Source organism: Gorilla gorilla, chromosome Y, assembly GCF_029281585.2.
Source record: "Gorilla gorilla gorilla isolate KB3781 chromosome Y, NHGRI_mGorGor1-v2.1_pri, whole genome shotgun sequence".
Lineage (NCBI taxonomy): Eukaryota > Metazoa > Chordata > Mammalia > Primates > Hominidae > Gorilla > Gorilla gorilla.
In genome coordinates, this window is record NC_073248.2 from 30,327,621 (window position 1) to 30,344,139 (window position 16,519).

General features: G+C 38.7%; 1 long non-coding RNA gene across 1 annotated transcript in view; it reads right to left on the minus strand.

The window, feature by feature from the left end:
- The window catches only part of LOC134757962 (uncharacterized), a 32,709-nt gene extending 18,463 nt beyond the window's left edge, over window positions 1-14,246 (minus strand). The window contains exons 1-2 of the long non-coding RNA XR_010132646.1: window positions 14,098-14,246; window positions 13,312-13,359 (exon numbers count right to left, since the gene is read on the minus strand). This is a non-coding gene — a long non-coding RNA (uncharacterized lncRNA). The remainder of the gene's footprint in view (window positions 1-13,311; window positions 13,360-14,097) is intronic.
- Between the last annotated feature and the right edge of the window lie 2,273 nt (window positions 14,247-16,519).

A 16,519-nucleotide genomic window follows, 5' to 3' on the forward strand; every position in this document is an offset into this window, starting at 1 on the left:
GTGGTCACCTTCCTAGCCAGGCTTAGGAATTCTTAGTCAGCCTAGGAAATCCAGCTACTCCTGTCTCTCAGCAAGGCTGTCTATGTTCACCCAGGTGGTAAAAACAGAGCTAAATTTAAAACCTCCATTTATTTCCCTACAATGCTCTTTTAGAAACACAGAGAAATGAAAAGTTTCCAAAGTAGACAATGCGCAAACACAAATTAGGTTTCCTAAGAGGAACTCCTGTGTGTGATTCAGGAGACAACTAGACTTGAATCTCATTCCACAGATTACCTATAATGTGGAGTCAAAATTATGGACATAGAAAAGCAAATGTGGACCCCCTTTAAATTCATGTGAGAGTGCTCTACCCCAGGAGAGAATATTTTGACGGTGACTCTCATGGCAGAGATAAAGCAACATGATATGATACAATCTCATGTTCAATGCCCAGAAATTCTGATTAACCAGTGATTGAAATCCAATCCTGTCTATTTTCTGAAACATAGGGTCCCCAAACTTCAATCAGCATTGGTGTGTTTTTCCAGTTGTCAGAATAAACCTCAACATATTCAAACAATCAGCACTCATTCCTGCTCTGTGTGCTTTCTGATGAACACATTACAACTTCAAAACATCTGTCAGACTGTAATCACCATGTAATACATCTTGACTCAGATGGTTTTCATATGTTCAAAATGGATTCCCTTTCTAAAGGCAGCTTTCTGGAACTCGTCGTCAATTGTGAACCAAATAAGAGATTTTGTGTGCATTTTCTTTCATCAGATGGAAGAAGAAATTAATCATAAGAGATTAGGAAAAGACTTACACAGAGGTGCATTTCCCCTTCCACGTGACTTTCCTTTGAAGTTTATAGCAGGAAGAAGAGTCTTTCACATCCGTAAAACTGACATGGAAAAGCAGAAACACACTGAGCTATTAACTTGTCACATATTGGATTTAAATCTAAATAGGAACCCGTTCTTTCCCTTATATATTGATTGTGCACCAGCTTAGCAGGAAGCTTTGCATGTTCTTTCAGCAGACAGGCTAGTTTCTGGGCTAAAATAACCTGGAATGTTTCAGCTACCGCAGACTAATGATCACCCAAATGCACACTAATATGTTTGATAAAAGTTCTCAGCGTGAGGGCAGAAAACGCTTACCATAAGAATGACGGTGGTCAGGGGAAGCAAATCAGTGACACCAACTCATGCCGCCTTCAATACTGGAGGCTCCAATTAGAACTGTGAGTCTGCATTCCAGGGGGCAGTGACAGATGGAATTTTGCAGCAAATCGCTAATTGTTTAAATCATTAACTGATCCATCCACCTGCATTATCACTAGAAGGGACCCCGCTGGAAGCCTTCAGTGGTTTCTCAAAAATCTCAGGACTATAGCCTGGCCAGTTAAGAAATGGTGTTTTGAAATTAGTTGTTTATGTAGCTATTTGTGAGTTTTCTTTTTTTTTTTTTTATCTGTTTCCCATGCTCTCACTTTTTTCTATTTTTTCTTTCCATTTCTGCCTTTACATCAGAGATTATACCTACTTTAATGTTCATATGGCACAACACTGGATAAATAACTTGTAAATCATGCCACACATGCAGCCCTAAGTTCATTTTCAACTGCTTCAACTCACTTAAGAGAAACTTCAGGCTGGGCATGGTGGCTCACGCCTGTAATCCTAGCACTTTGGGAAGGCTAACATGGGCAAATGGCTTGAGTCCAGGAATTCAAGACCAGCCTGGGCAACACAGTGAGACCTCATCTCTGCAAAACAATAATAATAAATTAACCAGCCATGGTGGCACATGCCTGTATTCCCATCTACCTAGGAGGCTAAGGCAGGAGGATTACTTGAGCCCCGGAACTGAAGTCTGCATTGAGCCATGACGGTACCACTGTACTGCAACTTGGGCAACAGAGTGAGACCCTGTCTCAAAAAATAAATAAATAAAAAATAAGAGATAGAGACAGAGAGAAAGACAGACATCATGTCTTACTGAGCATAAAAGGCCAAGTCTACTTATAATCAACTTTTGGCATCATGCTATAGGACAGTTGGAGAAATTTACATTCAGTGGTTTATATTAATCATGCTAATATAATATTGTTCATACAGATGGCTTTTTCAAAAGAACACTAGTTGAAACCTCACACACACTAACAATTTATTTTTGCATGCATTCTACACAAATGTTAAGTCCAAAATGTTGATTTAAGGAAATAATAGAATATTTCTCTTATCTCTTCTAATGTTAATTATCCCATCATATTTATTTTCTCCTGAAAAATAAAGACATGATCTCATGGGAAGTAAAGACATGTACTTGTCAAAATAATAGCATTAATATCCAAAATGAAGGGGAATTAATTATACCCAACTTGAGACTTTTTCTGCATAAATCTCTCTCTTTGAATTACACAAGCCTGCACTTCTCCTGAAGTCATTGTCAAACGTGATCTGGCTGTGAAATCATTGTTTACTCCAAAGAAGATCAATAAGTTGGACAACAGATGTTTGGTGAACAGCAACATTATTCTTGAAATGTAACATCTATAAAGTCAGGAAATACTGTATGAGCATCAGTAAGTACTGCAACAAGTCTAAAGTATCTAAACACTTAAAATCTTGATCCACTACATATTAGAATTGCAATCAGATATAAAAAAAAAATTCACCTTTGGTTCTTAGATACTTGGGCACAGTGGATTTTCATGTATGTCTGAGTTTTCATTTTGCTCCTGAGAAATGTCTTCCTTGGGTGCTATGGATTTACTGTCATATTCACATAAATCACAGAAAGTATCTAATACAAAACAAAAATTTCAATAGTCACATTCAGATGTATTTCAGAAGTTGGGTCCTCACCTGATAAATTTCACAGATGGCAAATAAAGCCGTACAGATTTTAATACAAACAAAACCAGTCTTCCTCACCTCTCAAATTGGTCCTGAATAAAGCTAGAAAATTTCTAACAGTTTGGAGTTGTAGCACCCATATCAAGCCAGTCAGTTCTGGCACCCAAAGGCAGAAAGATAAGCATGGAGGCTGCCCACAGATATGTGGTGGTTACTAAGGGACATGCTATTGTTAGAGTCAATGTTTTGAAATATAACTCTGAGCTGAAGGTTAAAGGAGAAATCTTTTATAAAGTGAGGTCATGACTCTCACACAAATATAAAATGAAAATGTACCACAGATTTTATGTAATTCAAGAAATAGTCATATGTTATATTTGATTCAAAGGAAAAAATCAGTAGATAGATAGATAAATGATAGATTAAGTTGGATGGATGGACTGATGGATTGATGGGTGAATAGCATCAATAAGGAATGCTGGTGCTGGAATGGATTTACAAATATATACAAAATGTTGTATTACTGGAGGAAGTATCAAGTGTATTCCACTAGACACAATTTATTTGCATTTTCATGGACAAGAGTTATCTATATTATCAATTTTCTACCATTTGCAGAGAGGGAAAATAGTTCAAAGACAGTGAACACTGCACAGAACTTGGAAAAGTGCAATAGAGAGAAAAATAATCTTTACTTTTGCCAATTTTCAAGTCTTTCACAATTGTTCTTGACTCTGATCATCACATTTTAACGCTGGATTTTCAAAAGTTAACTGTGATTTATTTGAAGCTTTTTTTTTTTTACTATTCTTTATTTCAAATCTCCGCAGGTTGATAAAGAATGTTCTATAAGCGATGTCAGAAACTGTCCATTTTGTTTGACTTTGAATGTTTTAAGATATGTCTGGCTGGGTGGGGTGGCTCATGCCTGTAATCCCAGCACTTTGGAAGGCCGAAGCAGGCAGATCACAAGGTCAGCAGTTTGAGGCAACCTGGCCAACATGGTGAAACCCCGTTTCTACTAAAAATACAAAAATTAGCCAGGCGTGGTGGCGGGCATGGGTAGTCCCAGCTACTCAGGAGGTTGAGGCAGGAGAATCATTTGAAATTTGAAGGTGGAGGTTGCAGTGAGCCGAGATTGCGCCACTGCACTCCAGCCTGGGCAACAAGTGCAAAACACTGTCTCAAAAAAAAAAAAAAAAGATATGTCTTTGTATTGTCAGAAAAATGCATTTTTATTACTTTGCTTCAGTTTTGTTTTGTCTGTGTGACTGTAATGTCATAGAACAGGGGTTTAGAAACTATAGCAACAGACCAAATCCAGGTTGTCACCTGTTTTTGTTGAACTAGTGAGCTAAGTTATTTTTATTTTCAATGGTTGGAAAAAAATAAGTAAAATATTATGATGTGTGAAAATTATGGGATATTCAAATTTTAGTATCTACAAATAATGTTTCATTGAAACGCAGTTACTCTTCTTGGTCTATATATTCTGTACTACTGCTTTTGTGTCACAACAGCAGAGTTGAGTGGTTGCAACAGGGACCATATTGGCTGCCAAGACAAAGATGGTTACTATCTGGTGTTTTTATAGAAGTCATTTGCTAACCCCTATCCTAGAACACTGCGTTTAATGAAAAGTTACATTGAAAAGGATGATGGGATTCAGGAGACACTACTCAAAATATGGCACCTTGGTATATTAAAAAAACAGAAGTAGGAAAGTCTCTCTGACCTTCCCTCCTCACCCACATATATGCTTCTCCCCGATGCAGGGCATACAGCTTAGGAAAGCTTTTCCAACATTACCAAGAAACAGGTCAGAAGACACTCAGGTGAGGGCCTCCTGATTCCTGGAAGAAAGGAACATGCTCATCTCTGAAGGTGAAGGGTCACAGAGAGGAACCTGAACAAACAGGCCTTGCTAAATTCCCCAGTTTATCTACACTAGATCACACCCTTTTTGTTCTATCATATTTCTCCATCAGCATCCACTCTTTATCAAAGCTACCATAAAAATATATGGAATTAATCATTTACTTCTATATCATGTAAAACTTACTAAATAAATTTGTATGTTTTTCTCATTGTAATCTATCTTTCGTTATAAGTACTTAAGTCATCAACATTGGACGGGTAGAGAGAAGAATATTTGTCCTCTCTACCAGAAAAAGCTACTAGGAAACATAGATGTTAACACAGCTCATTAAAATATTTTGACATTTAAATATTTTGACTCTGTACTATAACTAAATACAAGGGCTTTCTACCCATCAATTCAAATCTCCTGTCAAATGTTCCAAATCATTCCTAAGTGAGCCTTTAGAGAAATTACGTACAATGAAAAACAGAATCTAAGACAAACCATTTCCTCCGAGCTGGAGGCTGTTTTTGGCTGGATGTATCATTGCTCTAGGCCTCAGATTCCTGAACTGCGCAATGAAAGAATTGTACTGGAATATTCCAAAATATTCCCTCTAGCTTTAGAATTCTTCTCTCCATCGTTTATGCAAACAATGATCTCAGTGGTCTGTATCACCCATGTTCCCTTACTGAGAGAAACTGTCTAACATTTAACATAGTCAGTCCTAGAATCCACGTGTCTGTGGCCCATTCAAATAGTTTTCTCATTCTTTATCAAATATTTCCATCCCAGAGTAACAAATAAGTAATGAACATGAGAATCAAGCCAGGAGACCATAAACAGAGCCTGACAGAAACTAAGTCATTCACACATTAACCATTAACGGGTGAATACACAGGAAACTAAGAACATTGGAAAAGAGTTAGAATTGAGAGGTTAGCAAAAAGAAAAGCAGAAATGGATTTTAAAGGTACACGAATGCTCTAACGGGCAAAGTAAGGGGTAGAAGGTGGTTATATAAGTCTTCAAGTAATGGGGACTCAGAGGAATATTGCATGAATTTTTAAGAAGGGGTGAAGTAATAATAGCTTGGAATTTTCTCAGTGAGCAAAAATTAATGCAAAGACCAAGTTCACATTTAGTATCACTTTATCACTAGGGACTAGGACATAGTAGATGATCAATGAATATCTACTGAAATAGAATTAATCAGACTGTATTGGAATAAGCAAATGAAATGTATTTAAAGAAAATGTTAAAATAGAAACACAAATGAAAGGGCTGAACAGCCACCACATTATAATATATGGGATATAATGTATCCTATACAAAAAAATAGGATCTGATTCACATTATATTTGGCATGGAGCTATTTGTTATTTGAAAGAAAGAATAAATAAAACAGGTTCTTGAAGTAATGTACATTCTTAAGATTGGACCAACTTAAAAATATCATTACAATGGAAATATATCCCATTTTATCAGCATGTTTTACAGTATTGTAGTAACATTTCATTCCAAAAAGTTCTTAGGGTGGCTTGGACTAAAAAAATGAAACTAAGATTAAAAATTGATTGCAAAGATTATTTAGACAGAATTTTAAACATATATATATATATATATATATATATATATTTTAAGCCAAAGGTATATAGTTATTTCTTGATTAGAGACAGATGACCTTGGCCAGATGCAGTGGCTCACGCCCGTAATCCCAGCATTTTGGGAGGCAAAGGCGGGTGGATCACCTGAGGTCATGAGTTTGAGACCAGTCTGGCCAAACATGACAAAACCCCATCTGTACTAAAAATACAAAAATTAGCCAGGAATGGTGGTGGGTGCCTGTAGTCCCAGCTACTTGGGACGCTGAGGCAGGAGAATCACTCGGACCCTGGAGGCGGAGGTTGCAGTGAGCCAAGAGTGCACCACTGCACTCCAGACTGGGCAACAGAGCGAGACTCCATCTCGAAAAAAAAATAAAAATAAAAATAAAGAGAGAGATTATACTGTTATTTACTTACTACTAAAATTGAAGTACTAAACATAAGTTATTGTAAAGACATCATTTTAGGATATATTTGATATATTTTAAAAGGTTTGATCAGGCATGATGGCTCACACCTGTAATCTCAGCACTTTGGGAGGCCGAGCATGGTGGTGCATGCCTATAGTCCCAGCTACTTGGGAGGCTGAAGCACAAGAGTTGCCCGAACCCGAGAGATAAAAGTTGCAGTGCACTGCACTCCAGTCTGGGCAACAGAAGGAGACTCCATCTCAAAAAAATGAATGAATGAATGAATGAATGGTTTGCCCTTAACCATGCAAGACTGAAACTGTGTTTAGACGTCAATTTTGCAAACAGTTTATTTTGCAATGGCCAAGGGAAAACTGCAGCCTTATGGTCCTAAATGAAGCTGAATTAGAAGAGTAAGCCATCTTCAGGCTGTATCTTTCTGACTTCCCACTGGACAACAGGGGTATAAAAGCAAGAGAGAAAATACGGCTTATTCACTACAATTAGGCCACTGTTTTGCCAGGACATTACACTATTCACAGTAGCTATACGGGTGACTCAGGAAAAAACTTAGCACATCAAGAGAAACAACCACAAACTGAGCAAGAGATTTTTAATCAGTTTAAAAAAGTTATTCTATAAGACTTCATATGTGTGAGGTACCCAGTGAGAAAATCACTGGCTTTTAATTCCATCAGAACACAGTTTAAATCCTGTGTGGGGGATTTACTGGTACTTACTAGATAAGTGACTTTGTAAGAAAGTCATGTACCTTTCCTGAGCATCTGTGACATGCAGATGGCCATTCCAAGATTCAGCTAAGATTAAGTTTGCCCACACACAATTCCATCATCATAGGGAAAACGAAACGTAAAATAACAGTAACTTAAGCAAAATAGAAAGTTATTTCCTTTTCACGTGCAAGGATGCTATGGGGACTCAATAGTTTCAAAGACCCAGGTTCCTCTTATCTTTCTTGTCAGTGTTCTCAGCCTGGACTCCATCCTCAAAAGTACTTCATGGCCCAAGAGAGCTGCTGGGGCCCTTGCCATTGGTATGCCCTCTAACAAGCAGCAAAGAGCAAGGGGGAAAGAACAAACCAGTACATTTTCTAGCTAAATCAGTTACCTTTTTAAAAAGACATTTTGAAATTTCTTCACAATGATTCCATGTGGGCAATAAATTAGTTAGTGGCCAAATTTAGAAGCAAAGGAGCTTGGGGAAATATAGATGTTCAACCCAAGGTGAAAATGAGCTCAGGTGAGGAATGAGGTTTCCATTAGCAGAGAGGAGGAGAAACTGGATTAGGAGGCAAACAGCAACCTCCCTCACCAGTATTAGAGAGTACTTGATGACAATCAGTATTCCTAGACATAATGAGCCCCTAAAATGGTACTTGACACATACCTTGTGCTCAGTAAACTACACATTTATTTTCTTTATATAATAAATTAAAACTGCTGAGGACCATCCTCTTAATTTCTTTCATAACTCCCCAAATGTGTAGGCCAGGGTTTGTCAATCTCAGCATTACCGATATTTGGAGCCAGATAATCTTTGCTGTGGGAGGGCCTTTCCGTGCAGTATAGGTTCTATATTAGCATCCCTGGTTTTAACCCACTGGATGTTAGTAACTCCTCATTCCCAACTTTGACAACCAAAAATAGTTCCACCCATTGCCAATTGTTCCTTGGGGAGCAAATCGCCCTCAGTTGAGAACCACTGGCCTAGACCTGTGCTGAGCAATAAGGTACTCTTCCTCATTCTCTAGGGTTGAGTGGCGCAGGAGCTAAAGACCCTTGAGCTCACAGTGCTGATTTCATTATGTCAAGCCCAGCATATTCTTGAAGTCTGATGAAGCACAGACACAAATCTCTACAGTTAAAATATTTTATTTAGGAAGCAAGAATTTCCATTCAAGGTATACAGATAGACCAGGTGTTCTTCAGTATGTCCAAAGAACAAAGAGGTTATACCAAAAGGAGAGATGTTATGTGCTGTTTTGAAAGAAAGTTCACCGGCAGGAATAAAATTTTAGGGAGCTGGTAAGTTCTGACTGATGTGTTACAACAGTAGGAAAATTAGTCTTAAAGTTGCAACAGCTTCTGAAGGGGAAGCAGTGTTGACGATACAATTTTCTGATTTCTGTTTGGAAGATTAGGTTTGCATAATGTTTTCTAGAAACCACACGCTGTTTAATCACTTCTGGTGACCATCTGCAAAGCCAGGCAGCTTGAGTAGCCAGGCTTGCAGAGAATTATCTTCTTGAAATGTTACATGCCCTGTGTTTTCTCCCCCTGGCCCCTTGACTTAGTTGAGTATGACAAAAATGACTCAATTTATATGATCAACTTTCACAACAGGAAAAATAACAGCAAACTTTCCCTAAATAACATAGTAAGTCATGCACATTGAGAATGGATGACATGGTGCTTTTTTTCCTGAAGGTAATGCGGTAAAGACATTGGGTAGGGTGATGCAATATAAGTGTTTGTTTCATTCACTCATTCATCAAAAATGTTTGCTGAGCAGCTACTATGTGCCAAATACCAGTTTATGCTTTGGGGACACCACATTGAACAATGAGGACAGCATGTATGTCCTCATGTCCCCATGAAGCTTTTTTCTGGTGAACGAGGAAGATTTTAAGCAGATAAAGCAGTAACTCCATAACATCACATCTGGGCACAATATGGACAATAAAGCTTCTAAGTATGTTGGAGGGTGACCTGAGAAGTCATGGCTAAGAAATTGGCTGTTTTGCCAAGACCTGAATGAAGACAGTTCATGAGGCAAGGGAAGGAACATTCTGAGTGGAGGGAAAAGCAGTCATGAAGCGGTAGAGTAGAAGGTGATTAAGTTGGGGACAGAGGCCAGGCATGGTAGCTCACACTGTAACCCCAGCACTTTGGGAGGCTGAGGTGGGTAGATCATTTGAGATCAGGAATTCAAAACCAGCGTGGCCAACACAGTGAAACCCCATTTCTACTAAAAAATACAAAAATTGGCTGGGCGTTACGGCAGGTGCCTTTAATCCCAGCTACTCAGGAGGCTGAGGTGTGAGAATCGCTTGAACTCAGGAGACAGAGATTGCAGTGAGGTGAGATCATGTCACTGCACTCCAGCCTGGGTAACAGAACACGACTCCATCTCAAAAAACAAACAAACAACAACAAAGTTGGGGGCAGAGCACAGGCACACAAGAGAGAACCAGTGAGTATAAGCATAGAACTTTGGATTCATCTGAGTGAGAAGGAAATACATCATTAGGTTTAAGGTAGACAGCAGTGTGATGCCACTTATAAACATACATACATATATACATATATATACACACATACATATATATATATATTTATTTATTTTATTTTATTTTTTGAGACAGAGTCTCGCTCTGTTGCCAGGCTGGAGTGCGGTGGCGCGATCTCCGCTCACTGCAAGCTCCGCCTCCCGGGTTCACGCCATTCTCCTGCCTCAGCCTCCTGAGTAGCTGGGACTACAGGGGCCCGCCACCACGCCCAGCTAATTTTATTTATTTTTTAGTAGAGACAGGGTTTCACCGTGGTCTCCATCTCCTGACCTCGTGATCCGCCCGCCTCGGCCTCCCAAAGTGCTGGGACTACAGGCGTGAGCCACCGCCCCTGGCCGATGCCACTTGTATTTTTAAGGGTCTTTCCAGCAGCCATGAGGAAATGTGATTTTTTGGGGTAAGAGTGGAGGCTGAGAGACCCAACAGGATGCTCTTGGATTCATCACAGCCAGAGAGAATGGCAGGCTGGAGACAGGAAGAGTGGTTAGATGAGATCTGTTCCACAGGGGGTCTGAAGGGGAAGCTGACAGGCTTTGCAGATGGTCACCAGAAGTGATTAAACAGTGTGTGGTTTCTAGAAAACATTATGCAAACCTAATGTTCCAAACAGATAATCAGAAAATTGTATCGTCAACATCTGCTTCTGGGTTTTCTGACTTTTCTCTCTCTACATTCAAACTAGTTTCTAGAATTGTTGGCCCGTATGTAATAGTGTAGACACAGGGATCTGTTATGCCTACACTGGCTTGCTGAGTGATTATAGAATCATCATCAAATATGTATGTGCCTGATTTTCCCTGTCTGTAAAACGGAGTGACTACAGATTACCAGTAACCTTGTTAACATAACGCATTAAGAGAAAAATCCCACCTAGTACTTCATGAATCCCAAAAGAAATGTGAACTATAATTATCTGCACAGGTATCCAGTCATGATAACATCCAAAGGAGACAAACTTTGATTAATAAGCAAGATTCATTCCCAAAGATTCCCAGGGATCCCAAGTTAAAGACAACCCTTAAATTTCTGTGAGCTTTGTAATATATTCCAGAGTTTTCAGTTGGGATTAATTGTGACTTATTGATTGATTCTTCCTTTCTGACAAAAATGATTGCTTTCTTTTCTTGTGAAATTCAGTCTCTCATGGCAGCCTTGATTAATCATTTGCAAACTATGGTTTCACCATCTATAGTCCCTAATGTACAAATTTCTTTCACTGCAATAATTTTAAAGTAGTTCAAATAAAACTGTTCAATTCAAATTCCTTCTAAGTCTGTAAAAGATAATTTCTTGATGGGATATGGAAAATATGAGTGCTTAAATAACAAGTTAATACCAACATAACAAATTCTCTTTCCTATAATACACAATTTTTAAAAATTGGACAATAAGAATACTTATGAAATTTAATCAGCCTCATGACATTATGTGCTTTATCTGCAATGATGGCATAAAAAAAGTTATCCAAAGTTCCAGCTGACAACCACTCAATATAATTAATACCCAAAAATGTTTGTACAGAGCAAATGCTTGACATTACATAAACAGAATAAATGGATTGTAACCAAGCATTTCATTTCTGCCCATGATCTAGACAGTCAGAAATAAGCAAAGCTTACCCTCACCAAATTATTTCACATTCCCATAAGAATTCTGTTCTATTTTAAAGTAACATTCATGTGTATTAAATGACAAAATATGTGCATGATTATGGAAATACATCGTTAGAAACAAAGTTTTTAGTTTAGGAATATGATTCTATAATAATTTATGTATTTGAAAGACCTTTAACAAAACGATCCTTTTTATAAATATGCTATTTCAATATTATATATTCCTTAGATTAAATTTTGTTTATAAAATAAAGGTGTATTTCTATTTTAGGACTAAAAATAACACCCATGAAATAATTTTTGTTTCTTTTTGTGTGTGTTTTTTCTGTGTGTGTGTGTTTTTTTTTGAGATGGAGTCCTGCTCTGTCACCCAGACTGGAGTGCAGTGGCACCATCTCGGCTCACTGCAACCTCCTCCTCCCAGGTTCATGCCATTCTTCTGCCTCAGCCTCCCAAGTAGCTGGGACACAGGCACCCACCCCCATGTCCAGCTAATTTTTTGTGTTTTTATTAGAGGTACATTTTCTCTGTGTTAGCCAGGATGTTCTCGATCTCCTGACCTTGTGATCCACCCACCTCAGCCTCCCAAAGTGCTGGGATTACAGGCAGGAGCCACCATGCCCGGCCCCATGAAATAAATTTTATCAAACATTATTATGATCCCAAAGTTACTGCAAAATTTTTAGCAAACTTTGTAAACTTTACTCATTAATACAATCTTATTATAAAATGTACTTCAGACTGGAGCTGGAGCATCATCATATAAATATTAAAAAAGGAAAAATTGTGGTGTATTGGGATTGAGGTAAGAAATGTATTATATCAAACATATCAATGAGTAAGATAAGAAAGTTTATCATGTTCTTTAGTGTGCAGAAAAGAATACTCAAAAATGGAAAAGAGGCTGTTTCATTAAAAAAAAAAAGCAAATTATTGGCCGGGCACGGTGGCTCATGCCTATAATCTCAGCACTTTGGGAGGTCACAGTGGGCAGATCACAAGGTCAGGAGTTCGAGACCAGCCTGGCCAATATGGTGAAACCCCATCTCTGCTAAAAATACAAAAATTAGCCAGGTGTGGTGGTGAGAGCCTGTAGTCCCAGCTACTTGGGAGGCTGAGGCAGGAGAATTGTTTCAACCCTGGAGGTGGAGGTTTCAGTGAGCTGACATCACGCCACTGCACTCCAGCCTGGGTGACAGAGGGAGACTCCATCTCAAAAAACAAAAAACACAGCAAATTATTTAACCAACAATTCCTACAAAGAAATGAAAATGCATGCAAAATTACCTAAGTGTAAATGGAATACACGAAATCCTCTCTGGCCTAACCAGAAGGCATTTTCTCCTTAATGCTTTTTAACAGGAAATTACAAACAAAACATAAAATAAACTAGTATATAGAACCATTGACACCTGTAAATTGATGGCAGTGGTAACTACCCAAATCAAATCTTACATGTGATAAAATGTCACAAAATTATATACATACATTGCATGCATGTCAATTTTGTGCTTTTGATATTGTTTTCAACTACTTAAAGTGCAACCATTGGTGGAAACTTGATACACATGATTTCTTTGTGCTTTGTGACTTCCTGTGAAACTATAATTATTCCCAAATTAGAAGTTTTTGCACCATTCATACAGGTATAGGAAATCTACCTTAGAGCATCACTTGTGATTGTAGCACCAAAGCAGGGAACCACTGTTCTGCAAAAAGAAAAAGAAAAAATGTTGACCCATTATATACTTTTCTAATACAAAGCTACACATACACAGATTTCTAATTTAAAATTATAATTTCTGCATATAATTTTTGAATATTTGCATTTTAACAAATGCCCAATCTTGCAAAACCTGATGTCCCTCACTTCCAGTGATAGAAAATGTGTTTGTAATGTTAAGTCTCATTTTGTCACTGATTTCATTCTGTAAACAAAGACACATAAAATAGTAAAGATTCCAAGCTGTCTGAAATGAAAAAGGGTCTGAGGCAACTTTGGTGTTTTGAGCAGTGAAGCAGAAAAATGAACACTAGACAGTCTGCCAACAGTCAGCACTTTGGGAAATTTACAACTTATGCACTGTGGATGCTTTTGCTGTCAACCAATTTACAGAAATAAGAGTTTGGGATTGGGAGAAAAATCCTGTATTAGTCTGTTCTTACACTGCTATAAAGAACTACCTAAAACTGGGTATTTTATGAAGAAAAGAGATATCATTAACTCACTGTTCTGCGTGCTTAACAGGAAGTGTGGCCAGGGAGGCTCAGGAAGTTTACAATCACGCAGAAAGCAAAGGAGATGCAAGCACATTTTACCATGGCAGAGTAAGAGAGAGAGAGTGGAAAGGGAAGTACTATGCACTTTTAAGCCGTCAGATCTCATGAGAACTCACTCACTATCATGAGAACAGCAAGGAGGAAATCTGCCCCCATGATCCAATTACCTCCAATCCTTCCAATTTGACATGAGATTTGGGCAGGGACACAAATCCAAACCACATCAAATCTCATGTGAAAAGCCTTCTCTTACTCTTTCACCAAACGTATGATCACAGACAACGGACTTCACATCCCCAAGCTTCAGTTTATTCACCTATAAAGCAAGCATATCAGCAATATCTCATACATCAGGTCACTGGGATAACTAAATGAAACAATAGATACACTCAGTATGTAACAAACTTTTGGACTGTAATTCATTATCTTGAACATTAGAATTTCTGCATTCCACATAACTAAGATTTTGGTCATGTATTTTTCTCTGGTTGGGATCTTTTAAGTCAGGTTATGCTAGGCTGGAATATGTGGCAAAGCTAGCAGAAAACATCACCCAACAGCTAAGATGTCATGACCTCTAGCTCTCTGAAGTTCAAGGTGGAAATGAGATAAAATCACCCATTTCCTATGTTTGAATGTCTAAAATTTTAATATGAAGGATACCAGTATCGATACAGCAAGATGACATGTGTTTGCAGTTATGAGAAAAGAAAATTGAATCAAAAAAATCTTTTAGAAAATACTTTAATAACAAGTGTATTGAGATACAATTCACAAAATGCACTCATTTAAACTGTACAATTTGAGTATATTCAGAAAGCTATGCAACCATCACCACTATCTAATTGTAGAACATTTTCATCAGCCCAAAAAGAAACCTGGACCTATTTGTAGTCACTCCCATTCTGTCTTCCCACTATTTGCCTTACCCTGGCAAACACTAATCTACTTTCTGTCTTTATCTATTTGCCTATTCTGGACATTTTATATAAACGAAATTATACAATATGTGTTGCCTTCTTGATGCTAAATGCTACAGCAATCTTGCTTCATGTACACTGTAGTATACATTAATACTTCATATTTTTGACCGTCAGATTCAGCTATATGAATATACCACATTGTGCCCATCCACTGCCAATAATATATCTGAATATGTCCCTTCCCAATAATGGTTTAATTATAGGATCCCCCAAACCACTAAATAAATCTCAACTCTATAGAATTGGCAATCTTCTTCTTCAATGTGAAGATTACTGGCTTAAAAGATCTCAGCCCCATATGAATGCTTCAAGTATGAAACCCCTCGAGCATATAGCCCTACTTTTTACTCTTTCTCAGGCTTAACTCCCAATAATTCCTACACATTCTCAGGATTTTAGCCAGTCTCCTAAGAACCTACACGCCACCTACTGAGTTGTGTACGTCCACACCTGGGCCCTCATCTCTTCCCCCACATCCATGCCCCTCATCGAAACAAGCAAGGACTGAAGCTGGAGACGCATTACAAACAGCCTGGGGTGGAGTTCACTACAATTTTTGGCAGGTATTACATGAGAGAAGTAATTCAATTGGGCAGAGGCTAGCGCTGGACAAATGGTAGGCACGTTTTAGTTACTGGAAAATGAGGTGTTAAGAGAACATATTTAATAGGGCATAATATTCCCTTTTATAAAATTGAGGTTTAATAAAGGGAGCCATTGGCTTGGTAACAAGCTAAAAGTTCACAGAGGGACATGGTCATAAACAGGGTGACAACTGCAAAAAGAAAGGGCTAGGCATTGAGCAGCACAGCATGTGGATGCTGGGGGCTGGGGCAGGGCAGCTCTGCAGAATTTCCTACATGATGGCCAATCTCAGCTTGCTGCCCAGTGTGTAGGTTCATATGATTGGCTAAAATCCTAGGTATGTGAAGGAACTATTGGGAGTTAAGGCTGAGAAGAGACAAATATTAGGGCTATATGCTAGAGGGGTTTCATAGTTAAAAGTTCCCCTGCTTCCCCTGTGCAGTGTTGGCTCCTGCCAGGACTTCCAAGGACCACACCTGTCTGAGCACATCCTGGACTCAACTTGAGGGTTCCAAGCTCCTCTCCATCCAGTGATGGGAAGCAATGAGGCACCTTCTAAAGAGACTCAGGGCTGAAGTGGACAGCCTCAGACCTTGGAACTAGGTCAAAGCCAGTTCCTGAAGGTCTTTTTCAGCACCATCTTGGTTTGAAGGCTTTGAGTCTTCTTGAGTCAGGTCAGCGGGGTCCTGCTCCTTGGTCTAGAAGCCTTGACATGGGCACAAGTGAGACCTCCTTCCCTTCCAGATGTTTCTCTTCCTAGGCAGAAGAGCAGGATCTTATCTCTGGATGAGATCAGGGGACCCTCAGCTATCTCTGCACTTATTGTCTTCCTCTTTGGGGTCTTATCACACCCTCTCCTGCTGAATGATATACTTTATTTTTGTCTGTGTCTTCATTGATCAACCAGACTCTTTCCTGGGGACAAGACTCTACTTTTCCCCTTTACCTGTCTGTATCACATTAGCAAGGGAGTGCAGCATTTGGTCTTCATACAGAAGGCACATTTCTGCGGGCATGGAAG